General features: G+C 37.7%; 1 protein-coding gene and 1 long non-coding RNA gene across 2 annotated transcripts in view; one reads left to right on the top strand and one right to left on the bottom strand.

The window, feature by feature from the left end:
- The window catches only part of LOC140633270 (uncharacterized), a 47,792-nt gene extending 39,620 nt beyond the window's left edge, over positions 1-8,172 (top strand). The window contains exons 2-3 of the long non-coding RNA XR_012030905.1: positions 3,163-3,236; positions 7,996-8,172. This is a non-coding gene — a long non-coding RNA (uncharacterized lncRNA). The remainder of the gene's footprint in view (positions 1-3,162; positions 3,237-7,995) is intronic.
- The window catches only part of ODAD2 (outer dynein arm docking complex subunit 2), a 234,698-nt gene that overhangs the window by 12,661 nt on the left and 207,835 nt on the right, over positions 1-14,202 (bottom strand). The gene's annotated exons all lie outside the window — the stretch shown is intronic.

Genomic DNA, 14,202 nt, shown 5'->3' with positions numbered 1-14,202 from the left:
AGTGGTCGGTCAGTTCTTTGGTGACAAGGTACAGAGCAGAATGATTTAAAGACTTGAAACATATGGACACTGGAAGGTCTTCCAGAGTAGTTAGAGCTCACTGTCTTGTGAACATTGTTGGCATGTAGGTTTTATTTAAGTTTTTATTTAAATTCAACTTAGTTAACATATAGTGTAATATTAGTTTCAGGTGGACAATATAGTGATTCAGCTTCCATACATCACCTGGCACTCATCACAAGTGCACTCCTTAATCCCCATCACCTATTTCACCCCCCACCTCTCCTTTGGGAACCATCAGTGTGTTCTCTAGAGTGAAAAGTCTGTTTCTTAGTTGGCCTCTTTCTCTCTCTCTCTCTCTCTCTTTTTTTTTTTTGTTTCCACATATGAGTGAAATCATATGGTATATGTCTTTCTCTGACTGACTTACTTCACTTAGCATAATATTCTCTAGCTCCATCCACAGCATTGCAAGTGGCAAGATTTTTTTTTCCTTAGATATTATTTGAGAGAGGGAGAGAGCACCAGCAGGAGAAGGGGCAGAGGGAGTGGGAGAAGCAAGTTCTCTGCTGAGAAGGGAGCTTGATGCGGGGCTCAATCCCAGGACCCCAGGAGCATGACCTGAAGTGAAGGCAGACACTTAACTGAATGAGCCACCCAGGCGTCCCAAGATTTCATTGCTGAGTAATATTCCATTATGTGTGCATATCTGCTCATTTGTTAATTGGATTGTTTGTTTTGAGGGTGTTGAGTTTTAGAACTTCTTCATATAGTTTGGCTATTAACCCTTTATCAGATTTGTCATTTGTAAATATCTTCTCCCATTCTGTAGTTTGCCTTTTAGTTTTTTTTTTTTTATTGTTTCCTTCCCTTTGCAGAAGCTTTCTATTTTGATGAAGTCACAAGAGTTTATCTTTGCTTTTGTTTCCCTTGTGTCAGGAGACATTTCTAGAAAGAAGTTGCTGCAGCTGATATCACAGAAGTTACTGCCTGTATCCTCCTCTAGGATTTTGATTTCATGTCTCACATTTAGGTCTTTCATCTATTTTGAATTTATTTTTGTGTATGCTGTAAGAAAGTAGTCCAGTTTCATTCTATTGCATGTGGCTGTCCAGTTTTCCCAGAAGCATTAGTTGAAGAGACTTTTTCCTACTGGATATTCTTCTCTTCTTTGTCAAAGATTAACTGACCATACAGTTGTAGGTTCATTTCTGTGTTTTCTCTTCTGTTCCATTGATCTCTATATCTATTTTTGTGCCAGAACCATAGTGTTTTGATCACTATAGCTTTGTCATATAACTTGAAGTCCGGGATTGGCATCCTCCAGCTTTACTTTTCTTTTTCAATATTGCTTTGGCTATTAGGATATTCTGTGGTTGCATACACATTTTAGGATTGTTTATTCTAGTTCTGTGAAAAATGTTCTTGGAATTTGATAGGTATTACATTAAATGTTTAGGTTGTTTTGGCTAGTATATTTGTTCTTCCAACCCATGAAGATAGAATGTCTTTCCATTTCTTTGTGTCATCTTGAATTTCTTTCATCAATGTTTTATACTTTTCAGAGTAAAGGTCTTTCTTTCACCTCCTTGGTTAGGTTTATTCATAGGTTTCTTATGGTTTTTGGTGCAATTGTAAATGGGATTGACTCCTCAATTTCTCTTTGTGTTGTCAGCATATGTTTTGATCTAATAATTTCTACCTGTCTTGTTCAGTGTAGCACACAGTTCAATAATCTTGTAACTTTCAAAAGCTTTTCATTAACAATTGCTCCTTAAGCCCCTCAGTCTCCTTCCCCCAAGAATGTACTAACCAAAGCTGAAGCAAAGAAAAGTATAGTGCTTCTATAAATCAAAAACTCCCACAAAGATTATGGGTTTGGAAAATGGTAATTATGATTTCTGCCTCCATAGCAAGTTGAACTACTGTTTGAATACTTTAAGTGGTAATATTGCTTGCTAGCATAAGAATTCTAGTTTTTTTAAAAAAAGATTTTATTTATTTATTAATGAGAGACACAGAGAGGCAGAGACACAGGCAGAGGGAAAAGCAGGCTCCCTGCAGGGAGCCCGATGTGGGACTCTATCCCAGGTCCCCAGAATCAGGTCCTGGGCTGAAGGCACGGGCTGAAGGCTGTGCTAAACCGCTGAGCCACCCAGGCTGCCCAAGAATTCTAGTTTTAAGTTCAGATAGGTTTAGATTCAAAATCTGGTTTTATCACTAATTTTGGTTTTGTCATTTTAAAAATGGAGATAATAGTTAATGGTCAGTTGCTCATGAGGTTGCTGAATGTATTAAATAACATGTCGCAGAAAAGTGTCCTTCACAGTTCTTGGCAGACAGTAGTACTCAATACATGTTATCTATAATAATGATAATAGTTATTTTAATTACTATTATATCATAAGGCAATCATTCTATTTTATATTGCTTGGCAGCTCTGTACGATATTTAGGCCATTATATATTTTCTCAGAACTTCCAGTGACTGCAGTCATATTCTGAAGTACTGGGTGTTAGGACATTGACATATGAATTTGAGGCAGGAGCACAATTAAGCCCATAACAAAAAGCTTTGGAATCTTCTCCCAGAGTATGAAACCAGAGCATAGTGACCAAGGACAGAACACAGCTAGAGCTGATTCATTGAGGTAGGGTTTCTTTGAGCGTCTTTCCATTAGTACCCAGGGCTGCCCTGACTTGACTTCTGTCCTTCGTGAGACTTGGTCCTTTGCTTTCTCTTTTTTTATGAGCAATCCCCATTCCACGTGATGCACTCTTTTCTTTTCCCTTTAAGCTAGCCAGAGTTAATTTCTATTGTTTGCAATAAAAAAACAAAACAAAACAAAAAAAAACCTCTGACACATACCCTGGTTTGTTCCCCAAGTGTGGACTCTAGACAACTTGTGCCGAAAGGTGGCATCACCCTTTGGAAGTCCTTGTGACCAGAACCAACAAATTCCCAATTTGAGTTGGACCAAAAGAAAACTCCCTAATTGTGTATGTGTGCAGATATTTTACTTTATGAGTGAATTAAATTACTTATATGCTTAATAATAATTTGTTCAAAGAATATATGCTGGGAAAGGATTAGGAGAAAGTGCTCTTTTTTTAAAAAAAAAATTCTATTTATCACTGAAAAACCTTATTTTTTTTGGTTTAGTTAACAATTGTGAAAGTTCCCTTATGAAGACCAGGAAAAAAGTTGGGCTAAACGGACAGAACACAAATTCTCTGGTAAGAAATGTGTTGCTTGGTAATAAAAGGTTTCGAGTGAAAGTCAAACCCATAATGCTTGATTTACAGGGTGGCTCTGACAAAGACTACTATTTATACTCAATGTTCATCCTCTATCTCCCCTTTTTATGGTATTAGACTATTTTAGTTGGGTCCATGGCCACCCGGAATAAAGGTGACATCTTCCAGCCTCTCTTGCAGCCAGTTGTGGCCATATGACTATAGCTATTGGATGAGTTACATGGACAGTTTTATGGTTTGTACCCTCCCCTTCTCTTTTATTCCTTGCCATGGCTAATTATGGATCTAGTGGGCTCTATTAGATAATGCAGACAAGGGCAACATCTAGAAGAGCACTAGGCCAAGAGAGAAGGAACATGGCCATCTGCTGATTTTATGGGACAGACCCTTGGCACCACCTTGAATACTAAGATCCTTAGTATTGGAGAAAAATAAGCTTCTCTGTTGTTTTAGGCTCTGTATTTTGGTTTAACCTGCAACAGTATCTATGTCCTATCTGATATAGTGGCCATTAATATGCTTTTTATCCTTGATTAAATATGGGGGTAATAGAGCAGCCCGGGTGACTCAGTGGTTTAGGCCGCCTTCAGCCCACGCTGTGATCCTGGAGACCCGGGATCGAGTCCCACATCAGTCTCCCTGCATGGAGCCTACTTCTCCCTCTACTTCTCTCTCTCTCTCTCTCATGAATAAATAAATAAAAATCTTTAAAAAAATATGGGGGTAATAGTGGTAAATGGGACTATAACCAAATTAGAACTGTTGGTAATGAGTTGTATTCAACATGCTCAGTGAACGATGAACATGTACAATATTCACTTTTATCATATGTTTAAAGTGAGAGGAAGGCCCTCAACTTCAGTAAGAAATGTTATATTATATATTTCAATTCCTCTTAAAAAATGCTAGCAAAGAGCATTGCCATGATTTCAAGAGGTTTGCCAAAGTAGCTTGTATTGCAGTATAGTGGGTTTTGTTAATGGCCTGATCCTATCACTTCAGAGCCAAAAACAACTTAATTTCTTGATGTTTAAGAGAAAAAAAGAGAATTTCTTAATAAAATCAAACTCTGGTGCAAACAGCTCTATCATGCTGTGTATAAGTCCTTTCAAACATCAAATACTCAATTTTCTTCCATCTTCAGAGGAAAAAAATAATGACATCATATTGGGCACATTATAAAACCACATACATATGCTGTAACAGAAGTGGGAATGCTTTTCAGAGTCAAATGGAACCAAAGAATGGAAATCATTTGCCCCTAACTTCCAACTCAAAGCATACAACAGTCCAGCTCTTGAGTGTGGTATGTTCCTTGATTTGGTCTTTGACAGAATGCTGAAAGTAGTCCTCAATTGGAAGTTTGTCCATAATTTCAATCCAAATATCCAGAGCCATTTGTCAGATCCATAAAACATTTTCTGCCAGTTCTGATGACCTATAATTGTGAGTTAGCATTTTTTTATCTAATAGAATAAAAAATGAAAAATAAAACCATTTGAACTTGGAATCTAATCTAGCACTTTAGCTATCCATTTTTGAGGTTGATGTCAATTTTTGGTGAAAAGATTTCCAATCTTAAAATCTTTCTAACAATTACATAGTTTCTCTTTAATATTCTCATGAGTGTTCTTTTAAAAATTACCTAAAATGGATGTCTCCTATGTACATCTAGTGTCTAATAAGAGGATCTTGTGTTCCAAAAGTCAAGGAAAACCTTTTTTTTTCAGAGTTTACATTTTCAGATTCTTTAGGGCTAAGATTCTTAACTGGGATCCATGAGTGAATTTATGAGTCTATGAGCCCACTCACTGAAATTATATCAAAATTTTGAGGATGCAGAGCCATAGCTTTCATCAGATTCACACAAACATTCATAACCCCCAAATAGACTAAGAGCTTATAAGATATTGGATAATAGATACTAAATAAGTGTTTAATATAACCTGGCTCTATACCATTAAAATATTAAAACAGTTCAATCTTTTTGCAATGATGAAAGCAAAATATCTATTGCAACAGCCCACAGTTTTCAAACCTTATTATTTTTCCTCAGTTGTACCAAGTCTTGATACTGTGATACTGAAGCCAGAGCCCTGCAGTGGCTGCTTAATGGAGAATATAACTCAAGATTGGAATAAGAGTTTGATGTTTACTGCATCAGTTTCAAAGTCCAGCTGTAAATATACTATAGTTGAGAAACAGAGCAATATAATCTTTTCAAGCTTGAAAAAACAGTGATGCATAGCCAAATACTTTGAACTGTTTGCTTAAGAACAAATCTATTTCAAGATTTGATTACCACTAACTCAGACTTTTTCATCACTAAGTCCTTTCAATTCCATATCATGTGTTTCAAATTTTGTCTGCATAACTTATTTTTGTTCTACTTTTCTGTCAAAAACAATGTGGAAATCCCAGGTTATATAATTGAGGACTTGGAGAGGCCATATACATCTAGCCAACCAAAATAAAATGAAAGCTATTATCATGAAACATGCTTAAGGAAGTGTATCCTTTGTTCGGGTAAAGAGTGCCAACATTTGTGATCTTAGAATGAAGTCAAAGGAAACTAAAATGGGTTTTCCTTAATGCAACCATGTGCAGAATCACTCTTTACCAAACATATGATCCATAAAAATATTTGTGCATATTTAGATACCCATGAGAACAAATCAATTTCAAGTAAAATAATAATGTATTATTTTTATAATATACCTGGAGGCTGAAGTCATCCCATTCATCTTCCTTACTTGGGTTTATTATCCTACACATTTGATAAGTCAAGTGGAAGCCTCTCTGCACACCCTCTCTGTATATAGAGCAGACACCAAACTGCTAATTTCTTTCTTCCTCCTTCCTTGTGTCAGGTTGACCATGCAACACATTTGAATTACTGTTAGAAGGTAAATGTTGCATGGCTTTGAACCAATATCTCTCCTGTCTATAGAGTTTTAAATTCACATGTGGTTGTTCTAGAAAGAGGAGGTTACCAATGTGTAGAGTTGTGAAGAGTCACCAAGGAAGGCAATTTAGATTTCTTTGTGGAGGGGTCAAGAGAGTAGGAGATTTTTCTGATAGGTACCTGATTGAATAAGGAAAACATTTCTCTATGGGGTGGCAGTGGAGAAAGGCTGACCATTACTGGACTGGCTATTGTATAAAATTGCCACAAAAATGCTTAATAAAGAGAAAATGAACAGCATATGGACTCTGGTTGAGGCTTCATGAAAACATTCAGGGAAAGAAAGAACAAAGGGCAATCTTTCCAATGTATATAGAAGAAGTAAGATGTTTTCCTAAGTTTTTCTATCACTGTCAGCATTTGGGATGGAAATATGCTGTAGGAAAAAGATTAACTCCAGTTTGCTTAGAAAGAATTTTCCCTGAAAATAATCCTGTGTGTTTTTAATATGTCGGGTTACATTGCCAATCAGTTCTATTTGGTAATTTTCAGTATGATTTCTTTTTAACCCATGAATTATTTAGAAGTAGGTTTTAAAATTTCTGAATTTATCAATTTCTTGGCTCTCTTTAGCTATTGATTGCATTTGTAACTTTGTTGCATTGTATTTTTGAGTTGTGTTTGTGGTCAAGTGGTGATCAGTTTTTGAAAATGTTCAATGTGTGCTTGAAATTAATATGTATATGCCATATTTATTTATAGGACTGTATACATATACAACATATATATGTATACACACACATATATATGTTATGACAAGCTTAATAATTCTGTTGTTCAGATTTTCTCAATTTCTACTTAATTTTGACCTATTCAATCTGCCTCTCAGAAAGGTATGTTAACCTTTTTCTGCTATGATCTATATGATTTTCCACTATGATCTAAATTGTTAGCCACCCCTTCCTGCCACCTCTTGTTTTTCTGCTTACTTTTTGGCATGTATTTTGAGGTTATGTTTTTAGGTGGATACATAATCAGAATAATTATGTCTTCCTGGTAAATTTATCACTAAGTAGCTCTTGATCTTTAATAATGCTGTTTTGTGCTTAAATCTGTTTAGTATACATCACCTTTTCTTTGGTTCCTATTTATCTGGTGTTGTGATCATCACTGGTTGCTCAACCAGCATCCATTTATCCCTCTTCTAGTAGAACCAGGACCTCAGTTTTGTTCAGGTAGCCACCTCTTTCTCACACAGCTAAGTGTCTCAGGAGAAGGTTTGTTTGGTTTAAGGGTGAATCCATTCTTTTTTTCAGTTGATAGATCATTAGGCGTGGGATTCAGTGCTGGCCAAAATGAAGTGTGTGGGTAGGTAGGGAGTCTTTGGGAAAGTGTCCTTCTTCTGAGCAAGAGCTGGGGTCTCTTATTTCCACCTGGATATTGCTGTTTCTGGTATGACACCCAGAATCGCTGCAACCATCTCGTTAGAAGCCTAAAAACCCAAACAGGGATGTCAGAGCACAGAGATGGAAAAGACCTGGGTCCTTTATACAACCATTTGCCTAATTTCTTCTTGCATATCCTTTTAATTTTTTATGTGTAACTTTCCTTCTAGTGCCTTATATAACCTGAATGAAGTTGATTAGCTTCAGACCTGAACACAGGTTTTTTTCTTAACCTCTTAAGAGGTACATTCTTCCATTTATATTCATTTACTAATATATTTGCTCTTCTGTCATCTTATTTTGCTGTTTTCAACTTCTTTTGCTTTTTAATCTTTTGTCATATATACTAACTTTTATCTATTTTTTTCTTGATAACTTTTGTAATCAGGGCAGCCCCGGTGGCCCAGTGGTTTAGTGCCGCCTTCCGCCTGGGATGTGATCCTGGAGACCTGGGATCGAGTCACACGTCGAGCTCCCTGCATGGAGCCTGCTTCTCCCTCTGCCTGTGTCTCTGCCTCGCTTTCTCTCTCTGTCTGTGTCTGTCATGAATAAATAAATAAAATCTTTAAAAAAAACTTTTGTAATCATGTTTTCATTCTGCAAGCAGGTGCCTTTAAAAATAAGAAAAATTCTCAATGTTCAATGCCAGCTTTATAAAAGCAAAAATTGATACAATTAAATGGTAGCAAGAATGAAATAAATCATATATATACATGTAATGAGATGTTGATAAGCAAATGAAGTGGTAATATTGATATTCACCTGGAAAAAATTTTAAGAGATAATGATAAAAACAGTTTGTAAAATTCTATGTACAGTTGACCTTTTGTGACTTCCTATAGTTTGTTCCCATTCCCTTTATATTTAGCAGAAATTCTGTTATGTTTCTGGCATGTAACGCCACTTTTCCTAGTTTCCACATCTAGTTCAGGCTTTCTTCTATTTTTATCTTCCTTTGGTCCTATCATTAGCCTGAGTGGTGGTGTAAGAATTAGAGTTTTTATTTCTTCTGTAAGTCTTTTTTTCCCTTTAGTGTTGGGTTTCATTCATTTGTTCCTTCAATAAATAATAGTGACTACCAACTAAGTGCCAGGTATTTAAGTGTTAAGGTTAAGTATTTATGCTTAATTGTAATATTTTATCATCTATAAACTAAAAACAAAAGAGGCTGGAAGATAGAAGGTGTTAGAAAATAAAAGCCCAATAAGGTAGCTTTGACTATGAATGAATAGGAGAGATAACTTCTCATTATGTATTTGTTGTTTTCCAACTGAGTAAGTAGAGTAGTGATCAGAAGAGAGTTCAAGGAAAGTAAGAGATTAGTAAATCTGAAGTTCCTCTTATTATTTTTTTTAAAGATTTCTTTATTTTTAAAGATTTCTTCCCAGCAAGTGGGAAGGGAGAGACAGAGGGCGAGAATCCCAAGCAGCCTCCCTGCTGCGCCCAAGAACCCAACGCAGAGCTCAATGTCATGACCCATGAGATCATGACCTGAGCTGAAATCACTAATACTTAACTGAGCCACCCAGATGCCCCAGTTTAAAGCTGGTTTCAAGGTGTGAATCTTATTCTACAACTTACCAGGAAAATCCTGCCATGTCACTATGTAAGAAAATCAATAGCCTTTTAATTATCTATGCTTCAGTTTCCTCTGTAAAATGGGCTAAAAAAAAAATTGTGACCCTTCTAGGTCTAGCCTAAGGATTGAGTAAATACAGGCAAATGGAGTAATAATGACATAGCTATTATATATTATAATGATATTACATATTACTACATGATATTAATAAATTCTATTATATAATGATATTATATTAATATGTCAGGCACTTTGTACTTACTTTTCATATGTTAGCTAGCCCCTTTAATCCTCATGTACCCTATGAAGTCAGTGTGATCTTTCTTATTTTGCAGATGAGGTTTAGAGGCTTACTCAAAACATTTTCCCCAGGAAATAAATTTTTTTTCCCTAGAAATTTCAAAGATATGAAGACTAGTAATTACAGGGAAAAAAACCTGAAATTATGCTTTTTTAGAAGGCCAAAGTTACTGTTAATTTAAGAATAAATGTATCATCCACAGTTGTTCTCACCAATTACATTTTGTTGAAATGAAAATAGAATTTATTGACATGATAATTGCATACGGGACAACTATTTGCATTGAAATGTTTTTGGTTTTATTTGGAATTGAGCAGGAAGCACAAGAACCTTTGTTTTGATTTAAAGATTTTATTTATTTATTCATGAGAGAGAGGCAGAGACCTAGGCAGAGGGAGAAGCAGGCTCCCTACAGGGAGCCCGATATGGGACTTGATCCTGGGACTCCAGGATCACGCCCTGGGTGTGAAGGCAGGTGCTAACCCGCTGAGCCACCCAGGTGTCCCGCACAAGAACCTTTGACTCTGTGGAAGACCCATTGTGAGAAATGGGATTCACACTCTCACACATTTAGTGACACAATAACTGAGAAGAGGAGAAGGCTTTGTAGCACCTATTATGCTTTTTAATACATAGAATTGTTGCTTTTCTTTAAGAGAGAAATGCAAGAGATCCAAGCTAAGGTTTACTCCCTGAGAATGTTCTATAACCTGCCATGGTTTGTTACACAATAGCCTTGTTTCTTACTATTTGCCTACTTATTCACCCAAATCAGAGCCCAGTCAAGGACAGTTTATTCCTGCTCCCCTTCTGTCACCTGCATTACCTGAAGCAGGCAATTTACTGGCTCCCTCCACTGCACACTTCCCCACTGAGTACCTGCTATGTGAGGTGAGTGAGATGGAGTCTCCATGTTGTATTCTCTACAGAACCCAATGAAATCAGCATAAATCCATTCCTTGCCTTGGTTCCTCAGGGATGGATACAGTTAAGTCTAAAGCAATCTATGTTGTCATTACCTGAGTCCGTTCAATCAGCGGAAAGCCCAGAGGTTTACTCAGTGGCTCGAGGAAGTGAAACTCTTTTGAATGGAGTGATGTGAGGATATGACTTTTGGAATTGCTGCAGCCCTTTTGCAACTATGAGGGAACCCAGCTGAGGAAGACAACATACAGTAGAGGGGACAGCCAACATAATTTCAGACAATAAAATTCAAACTATAATGGAAGTTTACTTGAAGATCACTCTACCTTTGGAGAGTGGTTACAAGGTCCAGTAAATTCCCTTTATTTTATTTTATTTTATTTTATTTTTATTTGTTTTAAAGATTTTATTTATTTATTCATGATAGTCACACACACACAGAGAGAGAGAGGGGCAGAGACACAGGCAGAGAGAGAAGCAGGCTCCATGCACCGGAAGCCCGACGTGGGATTCGATCCCGGGTCTCCAGGATCGCGCCTGGGCCAAAGGCAGGCGCCAAACTGCTGCGCCACCCAGGGATCCCTCCCTTTATTTTAAATGCCATTTTGAGTTAGGGTTTCTGCTTTTCAACTACATGCATCTTAGTCAGTGCTGACAGTGGTGTCAGACAACAGGCTTGTAGAGAAATGTATGAAATCCAGGACTGTTTATTTAGCCATATGGTAACATAGTCAATAATAACTTGGTTTTTATTATTGCAGCTGATTAACTGCTTCCTGATGTCTTTTGTGTGTACCCTACATTGTATTATCTTTCTCACTTTTGATGTGGTCCGTACACATTTGTGTTCCTTCTTTTTGTTCATCCTTGGTGATCTGGCTCAACATCTTTCCTTGGTTCTCTAAATTGCCTTTCAGAACTTTGCACAGTTCTGCTCCTCCAATTTGGCAGGCTTTTCCCTGTCCTGCACTTCCCATATAGTTTGTTCACCTGCCAAAATTGTTTGTTTAAAGAGCATCCAGCTCTTCTGGAATCCTTTCTTCCCATCAAGTCTTTTTTTTTTTCCTCGTCAGTGCCCTACACTTGTTGAAATTTGCTTTCCCAGAACTGATTATTTTTCCCTCATCAGCTTCTTTCCTTTTCCTTAGGAAAGGAACTTTTTTTTTATTACTTTTACAGAAGCTTTAGTTCTCTTTTAAGTCTTTATTAACTCTGCCATTATTGAGAATTGATTTTAAAAGGACTTTTCCCTTATGATGCATTTTTAAGCAAGTAACTATCTCCAGTATATTTTAAATCTATTTCACAGTTTGTGGTTGACCCATTTTCTACAGACAATATCGGGGAAGTTAGAAACCTGTCTGATCACTACACTGGGGTATTTGGATTCCTGTCCTTGTATAATCTGCTAAAATAGCTATAATTATCCCCCACCCCACTCCTAGCTCATCATATGCATACCTCTTTTCAAAGTGACTTTGTAGCTCTATCAAGTGGAGACCCATGACTTCAAATGCAGCAGAGGTGATGTACTAGTTTTTCCTAGGATTCAAGAAGCCTTGTATACATGTGCTTGTTCTCTTAGAACTTGGCCCAGCCTCCATGTGAACAAACACTGGTTAGCTTACTGGAGGATGAGAGACTCCATGGGAGATTCATGTCAGCTCATCTGTCCCAGGTGAGGCCCTAGACATATGAGAGCCCAGCTAGTAAAAGCAAAGCTAACCTCCCGATGATAGCAGATGCATGAGGGTGCCCAGCTGAGTCTAGTCCAAATTGCTGACCAGCAGAATTACTAGCTAAATAAGTGGTTGTTTGGAATGGTTTGTTAACCAACAAAAGCTAATTGATAGAGAAATATTTAAATCTCTGAGGATACCATCATGGAAGGAGAGTGCTAGGAATGGGGGAGGCTATGGGAAAGGAAAATTGGTGGTAAGGAAGAAAGAGCCCAACAGGGCAGGCAATGTCAGTCAGAGGTCAACTGTGAGAATGGCTGGGAGGCAGAGCTGAGGTTGGTATTACAGAGTAAGTTTTCTTTAGTCCTGCCCTAACCCCAGAATCTCCCACAAATGACTCCTACTCATGTTTGCCTTGGATGCGTGGTATTTTTCAGAATCAAAGAAAAGAGGTTGTGTTTCATATCTGCAATCACAAGGGTATGAAGGGAGGAAGGAAAGGGGAGTAGTTGCCAGAAGTGAGACTTGGGTTAACTGAACATCTAGAAGAACCAAGCAATGATTAGAATTGTGCAGTAAGTCAGAAAGATAGGTCCCACCCAAGAATTCCTGGAAATATTCAAAGTGTTGAGTTTTTTTGTCTTATGTAGGTTCAAGCCAATTTTATCTAAATCTTAGTGCATAAGATCACCCCACAAACCAGAGAATGTTCAGTCACCAGGAGCCATCAGGTAATACAAGCTTCTGTCTATCAGATACGTTGTGTCTTCATTTGTTTCAAAAGCTTAAGGTGGCTACTGAAAACATGGTATGGCACACCAGTTCAGCTCTGGCATTGGTAAGAAGTCATTTTAATTAATTCATTGCTAATGTTTCTTTTAGTACATCTGGGATCAAAAGAGAAATCTGCTCACCAACCAATGTAAAAAGCCAGGCAACAGCAAAACAGGTGTGAAGTTAAAACTGAATTCTTGGGTGTGTTTGAGGTAGAGGGAACAATGCAGGCAAGATGTAGAAGCAGGATAGTACAGCATATTTGGGGAAGAGAAACAGTTTAGTCTGGCTGATTATAGTGGACAGTTGTTTGAAATACCATATGATGTATTTTTCCTCCCTATTATTTCCAGAGTTAGTATTTTTTATTTGTTTGTTCGGGTAGTTGGTTGTTTTGAAAACCCTGCAGCCTTCCCTCCATTAAACAAAGAAGATGAAGATAATTTTTTGCAGGGAAAGGGAGACTGAACACTGTCCAGAACAAAGTCCTCGCTCTGCTTTAAGTTTCAAACTAGATTTTTAAAATAAAGTCTGGAGATAAATAATAGTCTCAAAAAATTAGACTTTCAAATACTCTGCAGTGCTAGAAAATCAAAAGAGTGCTTTTGTGCAGTGATGGGGAGAGGGTATGAAAGAGAACTGGGGGTGCTGTTGGTGTCCACTCATTGATCTGTATGATCTTGATCTTATATGGATGTTTGCTGTGAGAACTTTAATTGAGCTACATACTCATAATTGTATAAATAACTGAATGAATAATCAATAGAAAAAAAATAGCCTTTCAAGCAATAGAGGAATGTTTTCTCAAATGTCTTGGAGCAGAGTTTTTATTTGAAGAACCAAAGTTTTGAGAGGTGGCCTCAGAGAAAGATGAAGAATACCATTAAAAAATGTGCCCAAACATAGAGGAGAATGAAAACCCTCTACTTTGGGAGGAGATGCCTGGGAATGCAAGGAAGAAAAGGGGAAGAGGTTGCTTGCAAGCTCTTGTCCCACTTGGAGTTTGAGGGAAACAAAACAATATTAGGGATAGCTTGAGTAGGGGCAAGCCTCAGACAAGTTCCTGTGTCAGCAAAGCATCCCAGAGGAAGATGCCCCAGCACACCTGGCTGGGAGGGACATCTAAGTTGGTGAGCTCAGAGCAGCCTCATAAGATCCTCTTACAGCTTTAAGATGCTGGGAAAGTTGCCGACACATCCCAGCCCTTCAAGAGGGCCCAGCAGTGTGGTGACCTGGATGCCAGAAGAGGCCAGGGGTCCTCAAGAGAAGCTGCTGAGAGGAGGCCTTCCCTCTTGACTAGGATCCATGGAGGACTCCAGGCATCAGCACAGTTGCCAG

Source organism: Canis lupus, chromosome 5, assembly GCF_048164855.1.
Source record: "Canis lupus baileyi chromosome 5, mCanLup2.hap1, whole genome shotgun sequence".
In the NCBI taxonomy this organism is placed as follows: Eukaryota; Metazoa; Chordata; class Mammalia; order Carnivora; family Canidae; genus Canis; species Canis lupus.
The sequence above is the reverse complement of the archived record's forward strand: the minus strand, read 5'-3'. Positions and strand labels throughout refer to the sequence as shown.